The sequence below is a fragment of the Bidens hawaiensis genome, unplaced genomic scaffold (assembly GCF_021521415.1).
Source record: "Bidens hawaiensis isolate Kalapana, Puna unplaced genomic scaffold, B.hawaiensis_p1.1 tig00017942_1, whole genome shotgun sequence".
Taxonomy (NCBI): domain Eukaryota; kingdom Viridiplantae; phylum Streptophyta; class Magnoliopsida; order Asterales; family Asteraceae; genus Bidens; species Bidens hawaiensis.
In genome coordinates this window covers 374,468-387,563 of record NW_027492707.1, presented here as the reverse complement: position 1 = coordinate 387,563, position 13,096 = coordinate 374,468, and the positions used below count along the sequence as shown (strand labels likewise).

At 37.3% G+C, this 13,096-nt stretch overlaps 1 pseudogene across 1 annotated transcript; it reads left to right on the top strand.

Moving 5' to 3' along the window:
* Positions 1 to 8,807: 8,807 nt before the first annotated feature.
* Positions 8,808 to 11,779, top strand: LOC143555002 (calcium uptake protein, mitochondrial-like; annotated as a pseudogene). The gene is made up of 6 exons (XR_013139129.1): positions 8,808 to 9,383; positions 10,041 to 10,264; positions 10,350 to 10,433; positions 10,521 to 10,734; positions 11,130 to 11,425; positions 11,523 to 11,779. The product of XR_013139129.1 is annotated as a calcium uptake protein, mitochondrial-like (transcript).
* The last annotated feature ends 1,317 nt before the right edge of the window (positions 11,780 to 13,096 follow it).

Genomic DNA, 13,096 nt, shown 5'->3' with positions numbered 1-13,096 from the left:
ACGTTTTTTGTCATGTTAGGTAATAGACAAACAAAGTCCACATGAGTGGGCTGGGACACTAGAATGTTGTGGACGATATTTCCCAACTAAAGGTTTCAAAAACGTGAGAATCTAGAGAACCCCTTCCTAACCCTCAATAGTTTTCTCACATCCTTCTGGAACACTCTCGATCACCTACGTCATAATATTTTTGTAAGAAAAAACCTTAAACAAATCATAAAAATAATTGAGAAATTATAAGACCAAAAAAAATAAAAAACAAAATGCTTAACTAACATCTCCATTTAAAAAAAATCTTGGTCTAGCCTTCAGGTTTAGTTTAGAATTTAGGGATAGGTTTGTAAGGGGTTTAAGTTGTTTGCCACATATAATCATTAGCTTGATTTAATAATAAATGTATGTTACTTTCAGTTAAATGGTTGTGTGTTCTAGTGTTAACTGAGATATAGATATAAAATAAGGTGGGCAAAAAATTAACTATTCAAAAAAAAAAGTTGGTTGCCATGTGGAAAAAAACTGTAATGGTCACAACCCTCGAGGGATGAGATTTTTTTCCCGAATACACATATTCATACCTGTTCGGTACCGGTACATGTATCCAATGTTGTAAAAGCAGGTTTAGAAGACCGAGTGGCTACAATGTATTTCGCCGAGACAAGTTTCTTTAACTCCGCCTAATTAATAAGAATCGATCAAAGACATTCAACCTTAGCCAGAATCGCATCTAATCAATGAACTTGGGCCGATTTTAACTTTAAAAAATAAAACACAATTCGTAATTAACATTTTTTTAGAAATAATTTATTATTTAAAAATGTATTTTTCTTATTTATAATGACATTCACCTATTTTGTTATAAATATTAGTAAACCTATGATATTTGACACATATATAATATCCAAACTACCAAGTCCGTCGTCTAAGGTCCGCCTAACGGCTTTTGTATCCTTGCATGTACCTGCACCCATACCCGTCTATTCCGTATTAGTACAATTATTCAAATTTACTGATTTTAGGTACTGGTATTACGGGTACTCAGTACCCATTTAGAATACGTAGAGGGTTTTATTGGGGTTTTTATCATGACCTAACTACCATGTGTTTTTTTATCATCTGGCGGTTCAAGGTTTCAAGTGGACTTTTCAAAACCTAATAGTCTTATATCTTCCGCATCTTTTCATCGATTGATAGAAAAAATCTCATCCCTGATTCCATTCAATTGTATGTTTTGGTATTCATTACTTGATTATGAATAGATTTTATATTATGATTGTTTTTGTATCATATTATAGTTATGTTATTACGGTTTTGGTTGGGGACCGCACCACCTCCATTTGGGTCACCAGCCACACCACCAGGCCTCAACCGCACCTTCTTACTAATATGTCGTGTGGCTTGCTATAAGTTAGCAAGTCATTATTTAAAAAAGAAAAAATGGCAAAACAGGTCCTTTATGTTTTCATGGTTTTTCAATAGTCGTCCTTTAGAAACCTTAATGGCGGAAATCATGTTCTGTGTTGTAACACCCCGACCAAAGGCGGATTATACATCGGGGCGCCACATATTGTTTCATTACTCGTGACACTATTGGGTGTCAATATTTAATAAATACATTCATTCGCGCACAGCGCAAAGTAGACACAAGATAACATAAATCATCATAAATCAATATATTATAAATCATAATATTCGAACAGCAATAACTTGTCTTGATACATTTTAATCTAGGTCCAAAAGTAAAAACGTCCTACGTGTCCACAAGCTTCAGAACAGCTACAGCAAACCTGAACATGTTGGTGAGAAATCAAGTTTAATACAATACATAGATAACAATAAATCTGCGCGCAACATGTGTATGTCTGGTTTTCAACAAGGGTGTAATCTGATCGGGACCAACTCTAAGATTCATAGACTGCCAGTGCTCACAATTGAGCTCACAAACAAGACAAACTGTGCATGTGCAAACAAAAGAGAAAATCATAAACGATAGTTCTCCCGTGTTCATCTAATGGTACCATGAGAACTGCGGAATAGACCGACAAGACGGTTAATGATCCACACATACAAATAAACAGCCAAGTCTACGTCCTCAACACATGGGATACTGCGCGACTAAAGTTCATAAACAGTTTAAGACTCTAAGTTTGTATGAACACATGAACATCCCAAAACATTAAAAGCAAAAAGGGATTAGGTACGAGATTACTCACTTGATAAACGATGCGGTGTAAGATAAAGCAAGAACCAACTTTAAACAAGCACAAGTTAACCTATAAATAAGATTATTGTTTTAATGATTTGTTTTAAGTCTTGATTACAAGTTAGCATAATTAATAAGTAAATTATTATATATAATATATATATTACCGGAAAGCAGGGCAGAATAGAAAGGAAGACGGAGGCAGAGAGGAAGGCGGCAGAGAGAGCAAGGAGGAGGTTAAATTAAGTGTTTGTGTGTGATGTGTTAGGAAAAATAATATCATTATTTATAGGAAAACCCTAGGAGACATAATCCCTAGAAAAGGGGAAAAGATCTTTAACAGGATCAAGCAAAAGATATCAAAAAGCATAAGAATCCAAAAGCAAAAGATATGGAAAGATATGGCAGCTGCAGAGGCAAGATAAAGCTGACAGGGAACAGTAAAAAGGCATGGGCGGTTCAGATAAAGGTACTGGTCAAGCATGGAAAAAGCAGATCTCAAAAGATAATGTCAGTCACTTTTTCTGTCAACCAATGGGGTTGGTGCGCATGCTGCGCCGAAAGTAACTTTTCAGACATAAAGCAGATTAGGTCAACAGCTCAAAAGATAAGACATCACAAAAGCAAACGGCTAGATTAAACAGAAGAAAACTCAAAGGGTTCAGCGCGAGAAGGCTGACACAGAAGGTCAAGAGAGCGCGAGCGCGAAGGCAGACAGAACCAACCTTAACGCATCGCGGAAAGAACTACATTTCTAAGCGCGCCGCGGGAAGAATCACATTTCTTAGCGCGCCGCGGGAGGAACTAAAATTCCTAGCGCGCCGCGGGAAGAACTATAATTCTTCGCGCGTCGAGGGATGAACTACGATCCTTAGCGCGCTGCGAGAAGAACTACAAATCCTTAGCGCGTCGCGGGAAGAACTACCGTTCTTCGCGCGCTGCGAGAAGAATTACAATTCTTAGCGCGCTGCGAGAAGAGTTCGTCTCGCGTATCGCTGGAACAGATGGTCTTCACGCAGGCTTCCTTGTAAGGAGTCTGGCGCGTGGAGCTGCGCAGACAACCTTAGGCGGGAAGAACCAAAGGACAAGCAAAGAGTTAGAAGAAAAAGAGGGAAACAAGGCGTAAGGGCGGGACGGCGACAAGAGGGAAAAGAAGGCGGAAAGAGAGAAGGAAGAGGGACGGGACGGCGGAAAGAAAGAGAGAGAAAGAGGCGGGAAGGAAAATATATTATTATTAAAAGTAAAATATAAGTATAAATAAATATTAAATCATAAAAGAAAGAGATCGGGTCAGAGAAACGGGTACCTGGGTCGGGTCGGATCGGGGCAGATGTCACATGTGTTTCCAAAATGTTGCACGTTACGTCCTTTTCCACTAACCAGGTTAGATTTTTTCGTTAACTCTCATCACATGGGATGCACGTGAGGGTAAAAACGTAATTTCCCCTCCCATATCATTTCCCCCCTTTTATAACACCCCCCCCCCCCCCCCCCGTCTTTTCCCTCCTTCGATTAGAAATTAGGGTTACCAACCGTTATCAAATTGGGGGAAATTGGGGGAATTACGAGCCGTGAATGATGGTGTTCTGTGAGTGTGGTAAAGAAGTCGTGATTAAAACCTCTTGGACGGATAAAAATCCAGGTCGTCGGTTCTACTCATGCCCTGTCCAGGTACAATTTTCTATTTCTCTTCTTGAATTAGGGTTCTGTGAATGTGCTTAACACGAGTAATTATATGTTTTTGCTTGAAATTAGGGTTCAAATTGCAAATTTATTGGATGGTTTGACCATAAAAAGTGTCAAAGGTGCATGGACATCATACCTGGTCTTCTCAGAGCTAAGAACAGTCTTGAGGAAGCTAATAATAGTCTTGAAGAAGCTAAGAACAAGCTTGAGGAAGCAAACAAGAATCTGGGATACAAAGCAAGCAAAATGAAAAGGATGTTGATTGCTAGTTGGATATGTTTCATAATCTATGTACTTTTGTTCTAGATGAAGGTAGCTTTTGTTTAGGTTAATAAGGTGTTTGTGTTGTCTTTTATTGTTGTTGTTGTTGTTGACTTATGACACCATCCTAATGTAAGTTTTTTAAGGTTTATTGCCCTTTCAAGGTTGTATTGGTTATTTTTCAGGTTCCAATTGTTAATTTTGACTACACATTTGCACTGCACTAGACACATTTTGACTGCAAATAACCAACTTTGACTGCACTAGACACATTTTGACTGCACTAGACATATGTTGACATTAAATAACCAACTTTGACTGCACTAGACACATTTTGACTGCACTAGACATGCTGAATGCAATAACCACAATGTGAATGCAATATAAAGTAAAAAAAAATCAACCAAAGTCATTACCTCAATTAGTCAAAGACATTCACTAAAAATGGATTACATAAAGTAAAATAAAGATACTACCAAAGTCATTACATAAACCATTCAAATAAAGTCATTACATCTACCATTCAACCAGTCATTACATATCCAAATTCAAAACACCAAATTATCATCCTAAAGTCATTAATCCAAGTTCAAAACACCAAATTACCAACATCCAAACTACCAACATCCAAACATACATTAACACATACATAAACTAAAACATATTCCAAAAGACAAATCATCCTTACATCCTGCCCAATCTTCCAGAAGACCAATCACCTTGCCTGCTTGCATGTCCTTATGTTGTGTCCTGTATTGCCACACTTTGAACAATCTCCTTTGGTTTCTTTCTTTGACAACTTACCACCTTGAGTCAAGTCCTCTAACTCAAATGCTGATCTCTTCCTAGCCTTCTTTGGTCTACCAACTTGTTTGTTATGTTTGGGAGGAGTAAGAGCTGTAGGAACTTGAGACCTTGGACATAAGGGCCTGCCATTGATTGGATTGATCTTGAAAGAATAAACTTGTCTCCATGTGTCCATTCTATGCACTGGATTAACCCAGCTTTCCACTGCACCAACCCTTCCACCATTAAGAGCCTTGTTCCAAATTGCTGCCACCACATGTTCACAAGGAATACCTGGGTTGCATATATAACATAGTTCAAACACTACCTAACTACCCAACTAACTACATAATGAAATACAATAGACAATTGTGTACCTGTCAGCTCTCACCTTCTGCCACTAACCTGATATAGATCTCCCCCATTCCACTGAACCAAGTCAACAACTCTTTGCTTACCTGGTTTGCCACTAACCTGATATAGATCTCTCCCATTCCACTGAACAGTATAATGTGCTGCATTTGTCCTGATGTTTTGCAACTCAGTGGTGGCAGTGGGTGTAAGCAACCCTTCACTCTTGTCTATAACCTTCAAAACATTCACTATCCTTCTCATTAAGTAATACCTTATGTATTCAAGTGCTGATATGATAGGCATGTCTCTGCCTTCCACAATCTTACCATTAAAAACTTCACACATGTTGTTAATCAACATATCAGACACTGCCCTCCCTATGAACAAATCAAAGTAGGTGACACATTAAAGATGAGAGTTGACACATGACACAAAGCTAAAGATGACAGTTGACACATTAAAGAGATAAAGTGCATACCTGAGAAGTGTGACTTAGACCAGTGTTTAAGATGAATGTTGGACAACCACAAGTGGGCATCCGGGTTGAATGCTTTCAACTCATCCATTGCTGTCTCAAATTCAGGAATTGTTGTTGCATGAGCACACTTATATAACAGATCTTTGTACAACTTCCCTCTATAGGTTGCTTTAAAGTTCTCATGAATATGCCTAACACAAAATATGTGCTCAGCACATGGAAACAAATTTTCAATAGCAGGAAGAAGGCCCTGTTCAAGAAAGTTACAACTTAAATCCAGATATAGTGCAGTGCACAAGAAAGTTATAACTTAAAAACAAACACAAAGGTGGATGTGCAAGCACTAACTTTCCCTGTATGCTTTTAATCTAGAAATTCCTAGTTCATATTGTCTTTGAAATTGCTCTTACACAGACTTGACAGGTACTTCAGGTTTGGAGTGAACTTGATCTAGCAGTTGATAAGATAAAAAGGTGGATGTGCAAGCACTAACTTTCCTTGTTTGAAGGCATTTATGCTCATTATTTAATCTTCTCAACACCCAAGATTCAACACCTTTTGGTTTCAAAACTAACATTGACCAGGGACATTGAAATTTTTCTGGGTCTGTCTTTTTCCCCTACCACCAACATTAATAGGGCCCTTAGTCTTACCTACCACAACCTTTTGTTTCCCTTTTTCTAAAGAACCCCCTTCACTTCTCTTTGTTTTACTAGCATGTCCTTTGGCTTTTGGTTGACTGTCAATATGCACTCCATGATCATCAATATCAAAATCATTTAAATTACTACCACATTGTACCCTTAATCTGACTTTATTATCCTTTGCAAAAAACAGCTTCCTCCTACTTTCAACTGAATGTCTTTTAACCAACAACTTCACTTCTTGTTTGGTCCCAAACTCTTGCCCTAGGAAAAAGTTGACTCTAGATTCCTTATCCTTATTTGCATTTGCCCTTCTAATAGTATGCAAGTGGTGTTTTCTAATACCAGTCTCATTCTCATCAGATTCTGACCCACTAGGTATTTTGTCATTGTCTATAATTTCATCTTGTATATAGATATCTTTAGGGTCAGGGTTCTTATCTTTCACTTCTAAGTCAACATTAAAAGTGTACTCCCTCATATCAACTTCAAGATAATCAGTAATTTTGCACTCATCACCTCTAAAATCACTATCACTATCATTCTCACCCTTATGCACAACCTTTGTTTTCACATTGAAGTCAAAGTCACTATCACTATCACTATCATTCTCACATAAATTACCTTTAAAGTCACTATCATCACTATCATCTTCACCCTCACTATCAGTCTCAACCCCACCCTCAATATCACTATCAACCTCACTCTGTAGCACAACATCCTCATCCTCACCATCTGGCCCAATATCACCATCTAGCCCACCTTCAACCTCTGGCCTAATATCAACATCTAGCCCAACATCTGCTCTAGCATCAACCTCTGGCCCAATATCAACATCTAGCCCACAATCACCTTCTGGCCCAACAACTTGTTGCCCAACATCTACATCAACATCTAGTCCACTATCACCTTCTACCCTACAATCAACATCTTGCCTATCAACATCTAGTCCACTATCAATCTGTTGCCCAACATCTACATCATCACCCTTTAACCCAACATCCACCTCTAATCCAACATCACTTGACTGCCCAAAATCAATTGAACTCCCAACACCACTTGACTGCCCAAAATCAATTGACTTCCCAACACCACTTGACTGCCCAAAATCAATTGACTTCCAAACACCACTTGACTGCATAACAGGGACAATAGCATAAGGTCCAGGCTCATCAATTTCTTCAATAGACAATGATATGCCTTTTTTTGGCTTAGGTGAAGACCAAAACTCTTTAATATCTTTAACCCCATGTTGAGTACAGACATTAATGAGCTTATGATGTTCCACATGTGTAGCTAACCTCAGCACATCTTGGTCGCTACACAGGTCTTCAAGACCATCATCTAATCCTTTCTCAGGATGTAAAAATTGTTATAAGATAATATCAACAATGGAATACCCTAACACATTCATCATTTCACTAACTTCGTGAATGGAGAACCTGTCAATGTCAATCATGTCCACGAAATTAAAAGTACCTCCTACATATGTGTGATTTGGAGGACTAGTCAATCGACCACCGTGATGGATCTTTAAGCTAAAAATATTTGGATAACCAGCTGCAAAATACCATAACTTTGTAAGTAAAATGCCCAAAAAAAATAAAACCTAATTATCAAAGAAAAAAAACGTAATTTCAGTAATCCATTAGCGTAAAATAGGTCAACATCATAATCTTCCTGAGTTTCGCGTATTTCCCAGGTCATTTTTAAATGGAATAGATGATCGATGATGATGATGATCGTGGAAGATGAACGTCGGAGAAGACAAGCAGGTGAAGAAGATGAAGAATTATAAATGAAAATGAAAAGACGGGGGAGTGTTATAAAAGGGGGGAAATGATCTGGGAGATGAAATTACGTTTTTACCCTCACGTGCATCTCATGTGATGAGACTTAACGAAAAAATCTAACTGGGTTAGTGGAATATGACGTAATGTGCAACATTTTGGAAACACAGAATATGATTTCCGCCATTAAGTTTTCTAAAAGACGACTATTGAAAAACCATGAAAACATAAAGGACTTGTTTTGCCATTTTGTCTTGTGAATTTAGTCTTTTAGGGTTTGTGTTACACGGTTACACCACTGCATATTTATTTTTATTTATTTAATATTTCAAGTAAACTAATAGTAAATGTAATTTAATATTTCAGTATTAGTTATAAATTGAATATATCTATATCTTTGTACATACATATATATAAACAAACTAAAAATATTCGAGCCGAGTCGAACCGAGAGAACCCTTGCTCGTTGCTTGGCTCGTTTACAAACTGAACCGAGCAAAGTGGCTCGTTTACAATCGAGCGAGCAATTTCCGAGCAATTTTCGAGCGAGCGGCGAGCGAGTTCGAGCGACAAGCGGTTTGGACGACACTAACCTATAGTATAACCTTCACCCGGCCCAAACCCAGGCCCATTATGAAACAAACATTTAGCTCCAACATTGACCCAATCTCACTAAACGAATGAACCACCGTATTTCCCTCCAAGTTTTATCCACCACCACTCTTACCTTCCATAACTCCCATGCACCCATATAAATACCATTTATTCCTTCATTCATTCATTCTGCTCTTCCAAACCAATCTACGTACGTTACTATGCATTTTTCCCTTTCCTTATTCACCAAAAAACCGTCATTTTCCGCAACCCGTCGCGCAATCTCCTCCCAATGCCGTCACATCTCCACAAAGCCTAAAATCCCGAGTCACGATTGTCACAAAAAGGTCGAATCGCTTCTTGAATCGCTGACCTCGGGTGTGGTTGTCGTTGGAATGAGCTTAGGCATTTGTTATTTCACTTATGTCCCTCAACCCAACTCGCATTTTGCGTTTGCGTACTCGGATTCTATTGATAGATCGTCGTCGGAGTCTGAGAAGAAAGCGAGGTATATCGTTGCGGATTCGTACCGGAAGAAGGTTTTCTTCAAGTATGAGAAACGAATCCGAACGCAAAGTCCACCGGAAAAGGTGGTATTCATTATTCTATAACTATTTTTAAATATAATTAACAATATAATTTAACTGATATTTTTAGTTAAGAAATTATTTCAGACAAGCAGAAACTTTTACATGACCCGCGTCGGCGGAACATATTTCCATTTTAGGATAATTTGTTGCGTTAGATGGAAATATGTTACGCCAATATTGAAATCTGATGAGTGAAGATTGAAATATGTTGCGTAAGGAACACGTGTCACGCTAACGACTAGAAAATTTTAGAAGTCAAGACTATTTTGTCAAACTCGTCGGTCAATTTCATGATTATTTTAGTGATTTTTCCTAATTTTTTTAGAGTGATGTAAGAGAGACACGACCTTAAAAAGTGTATATCTGTGTGTTTGTCACGTTATACAACATAATGTTATATGAGCAATATAATAGAGCGAAAAAATAGTTATATATGTGCCATGTAACTAATTTTTTCTATCAGTCACATCATATTCTTTTTCTTTTTATCAGTTAAACATTATACAATGTGACGAACAACACCTTGACAATATTTTTTTTCTTCGCATACGACCTATGTGACCATTTCTCTATAAATCCATACGACCCATATGACACGTCAGTAAATACCTGACACTGTACCATTTTCTAAGTTTATCATTTTTTTTAAACCAATAGGTGTTCGAGTATTTTGCATCATACCGATCTCCTACCGGCGAACCATTCATAACACCAGCAGACTTGATGCGGGCAGTGGTACCAGTGTTTCCCCCTTCGGACGCTACTCGCATTCGTGAGGGATGTTTAAAGGGGGAATGGTCACCAACCGATCTACATTGCGCTCCTTCAAAATTCTTCATGCTTTTCGATACCAATAATGATGGACTTATCTCCTTCGCCGAGTAAGCAAAAACAGTTAAACACTATAATTTCAATTCGGTTACATAGATTTTGTGGCAATAACTTCGATTCGAATTTTTGTAACAGATATATATTTTTCGTTACGTTGTTAAGCATTCCCGAATCGAGCTTTTCGATAGCTTTTAAGATGTTTGATCTTGATAACAGCGGGTAAATTGTTATGCATTTGGTGAAATTAGTGGTTTGTTATCATGTTTGACTTTGACTTATGTGGTCAAACTTTGACCTTTTGACTAGTGAGATTGACAAGGAGGAGTTCAAGAAAGTCATGGCAATGATGCGGGCTCAGCATAGACAAGGGTCTAGACAGCGAGGCGGGATGCGAAATGGGCTTAAAATTTCTACTCCTGTTGAAAACGGCGGACTTCTTGAGTATTTTTTTGGGAAGGATGGGAAAACGTGTCTTGCGCTCGAGAAATTTGTTCAGTTTTTGAAAGATTTGATTAATGAGGTCCGTGTTTCTTCTAGTTGGTTGGGTCGGGTCGGGTCTGTCGGGCTGAGTGACGGGTTAAAGTTATGGTTCAGTTTCTAAATTACACCTTTTATAAGGTAATGCAAATAAGGATTAATTATGAGACATCCTATCAAGAGACATAAGCCTCTACCATTAGGCCAACTACCCAAGTGGCGATTGCTATGCATTAAAAAGGCATTTTATGATACATTTAATCTGTTTTGACACTTTTTTTTATTAAGACCTATATTTTATCATATGTTTGGCTCGTTAGAAGTGAAAACTCACCGGCTTGTTTTTATGAGTCGAATGTATCGTCTATACTAGATTTTGAAAGCTCGTGATTTTGTACTAATGTAAGGAAACATTTGTTTTATCTTTGTTTGGTGTAGATTTTGTTACTTGAATTTGCTCATTACGACCACAAATCAATAGGCACAATATCTGCTAAAGACTTCGGTTATCAATGGTGGCATCAGCCGATATGATACACATTAACAAGTTTCTTGGCCAAGTTGACCAAATAGATGATGAAACGAGTCTCAACAACATTCGGATCTCATTCGACAATTTTAAGAAGTTTGCAAAGTTACGAACACAACTGAAACCGTTATCTCTTGCCATTTTTAGTTATGGGAAAGTTAACGGTCTCCTAACGAAAAAGGATTTTCAACGAGCAACAAAATAGGTAAAATAATATCATGGGACCACATGTAAGTGGTCCCATAATTAACATTATACATGAAATATAAAGTTCTAAAAATGATTTATTTTCGTGGTGATAGGTTTGTGGGATTTCTTTATGCGATGAGGTGATTGATATTATATACTTCTTGTTTGATGAGAATCGGGACGGAAGGTTAAGCTCAGACGAGTTTCTACAAGTGTTGCAAAGGCGAGAGGAGGATAAGTTTGAGCCGAGGGCGGTAGGGCTCATGGGTATATTCTCGTGTTGGTTGCAATGCTCAAGAAATAATTGTTCTACAACAAGAATTCTTTTTTAGTTTATGTTAAAGAAAAATGTATAGATTAATCGAGTTAAGATGTATTTATAACGTGATATGTTGATGATGTTTTATAATCACATTTCACGATCAAAATTAATAGTTACACTTGTTTTCTTATATTGTTTATGTTCTTTTGGTTATTGTTTGATTGGAGCAAGGTATATATCAAGATAGTTAAGTCAATGATCTAATATAGCAAGAGATTTGGCTAAACATTTAATTTTGAGCATGTTATAGAGCTTACAAGGGGTCATATGCGAATGACCTTTAATACATTTAAGAGAAACTATGGGTGCAACTCGGATCGAGCCTGAGTTTGAATCTTGTATAGAAAGCTCGTTTAGGCTCGTCAAGCCTTGCATATTTTTATGTTTTACCTATCTTTTGGATTTCAATGTATTATGTTCACATGGCATATCCGAGCTCGAGCCGATGTTTGGCTCGTTTAAGGTACTTCACTTGCTCTAGCCAAGCATAGAATCGTTTAAGATCTACTCCATATAATAATAATAATAATAATAATAATAATAATATAAATTAATTAATTAATAAATAATAAACAAGTCGAGTTCGAGCTTGAAAAAACAGCTTATGAGCTGAACTCAAGCTCTAGTAGTTCAAAATGAGTTGCACTCGAGCATAGTTGAGTTGGGCTTCTTTGTCTCGATTATACAAGAAACACATTACAAAATAACGTGTACACAGTACACTCTTCATTCGAATTTTGGGGATTATTCAATGGAAAAATTCTCAAAATGTCCTATTGATGGAGAGGTTACATTTTTGTCTCTATAAATAAAAGTTTTCAAAAATGTCCCTTACAAACAAGTCTTTGACGGCGTGTTAGGCCTAAACGCATCTTTCACGACTTGTTTGGCCACCAAACGCGTCTTTCACGACCTGCTAGCCTCCAATGTGCGTCTTTCACAACATGTTAGCCTCTAATGTGTTGTCATTTACGACATGTTAGCCTCTAGTGCGTCTTTCACGACCTGAAAGCCTTTAATGCGTCTTTCACAACATGTTTGGCTTATTAATTCTTTTTAATAATACATTATTTTAATTAATTTATCCACATTTTGGTATTCTTTTATAACTTGTAATATATAAATTTATATATGATTTCGAATATGTAGTTGACACACGTTTATTTTTTCTACATGTTAAAATTCTACTCAAAACCGAGTGTCAAATTGATAAAAACTTTATGCATTACAAGCTATTAAGGACCAAATAAGAGTAAAATTAATTATAATAACGTAATATTAAAAAGATAATTAATAGGGAAAACGTGTCATGAAAGACGCGTTAGAGGCTAACATGTCGTGAAAGACACACATTTGAGGCTAACA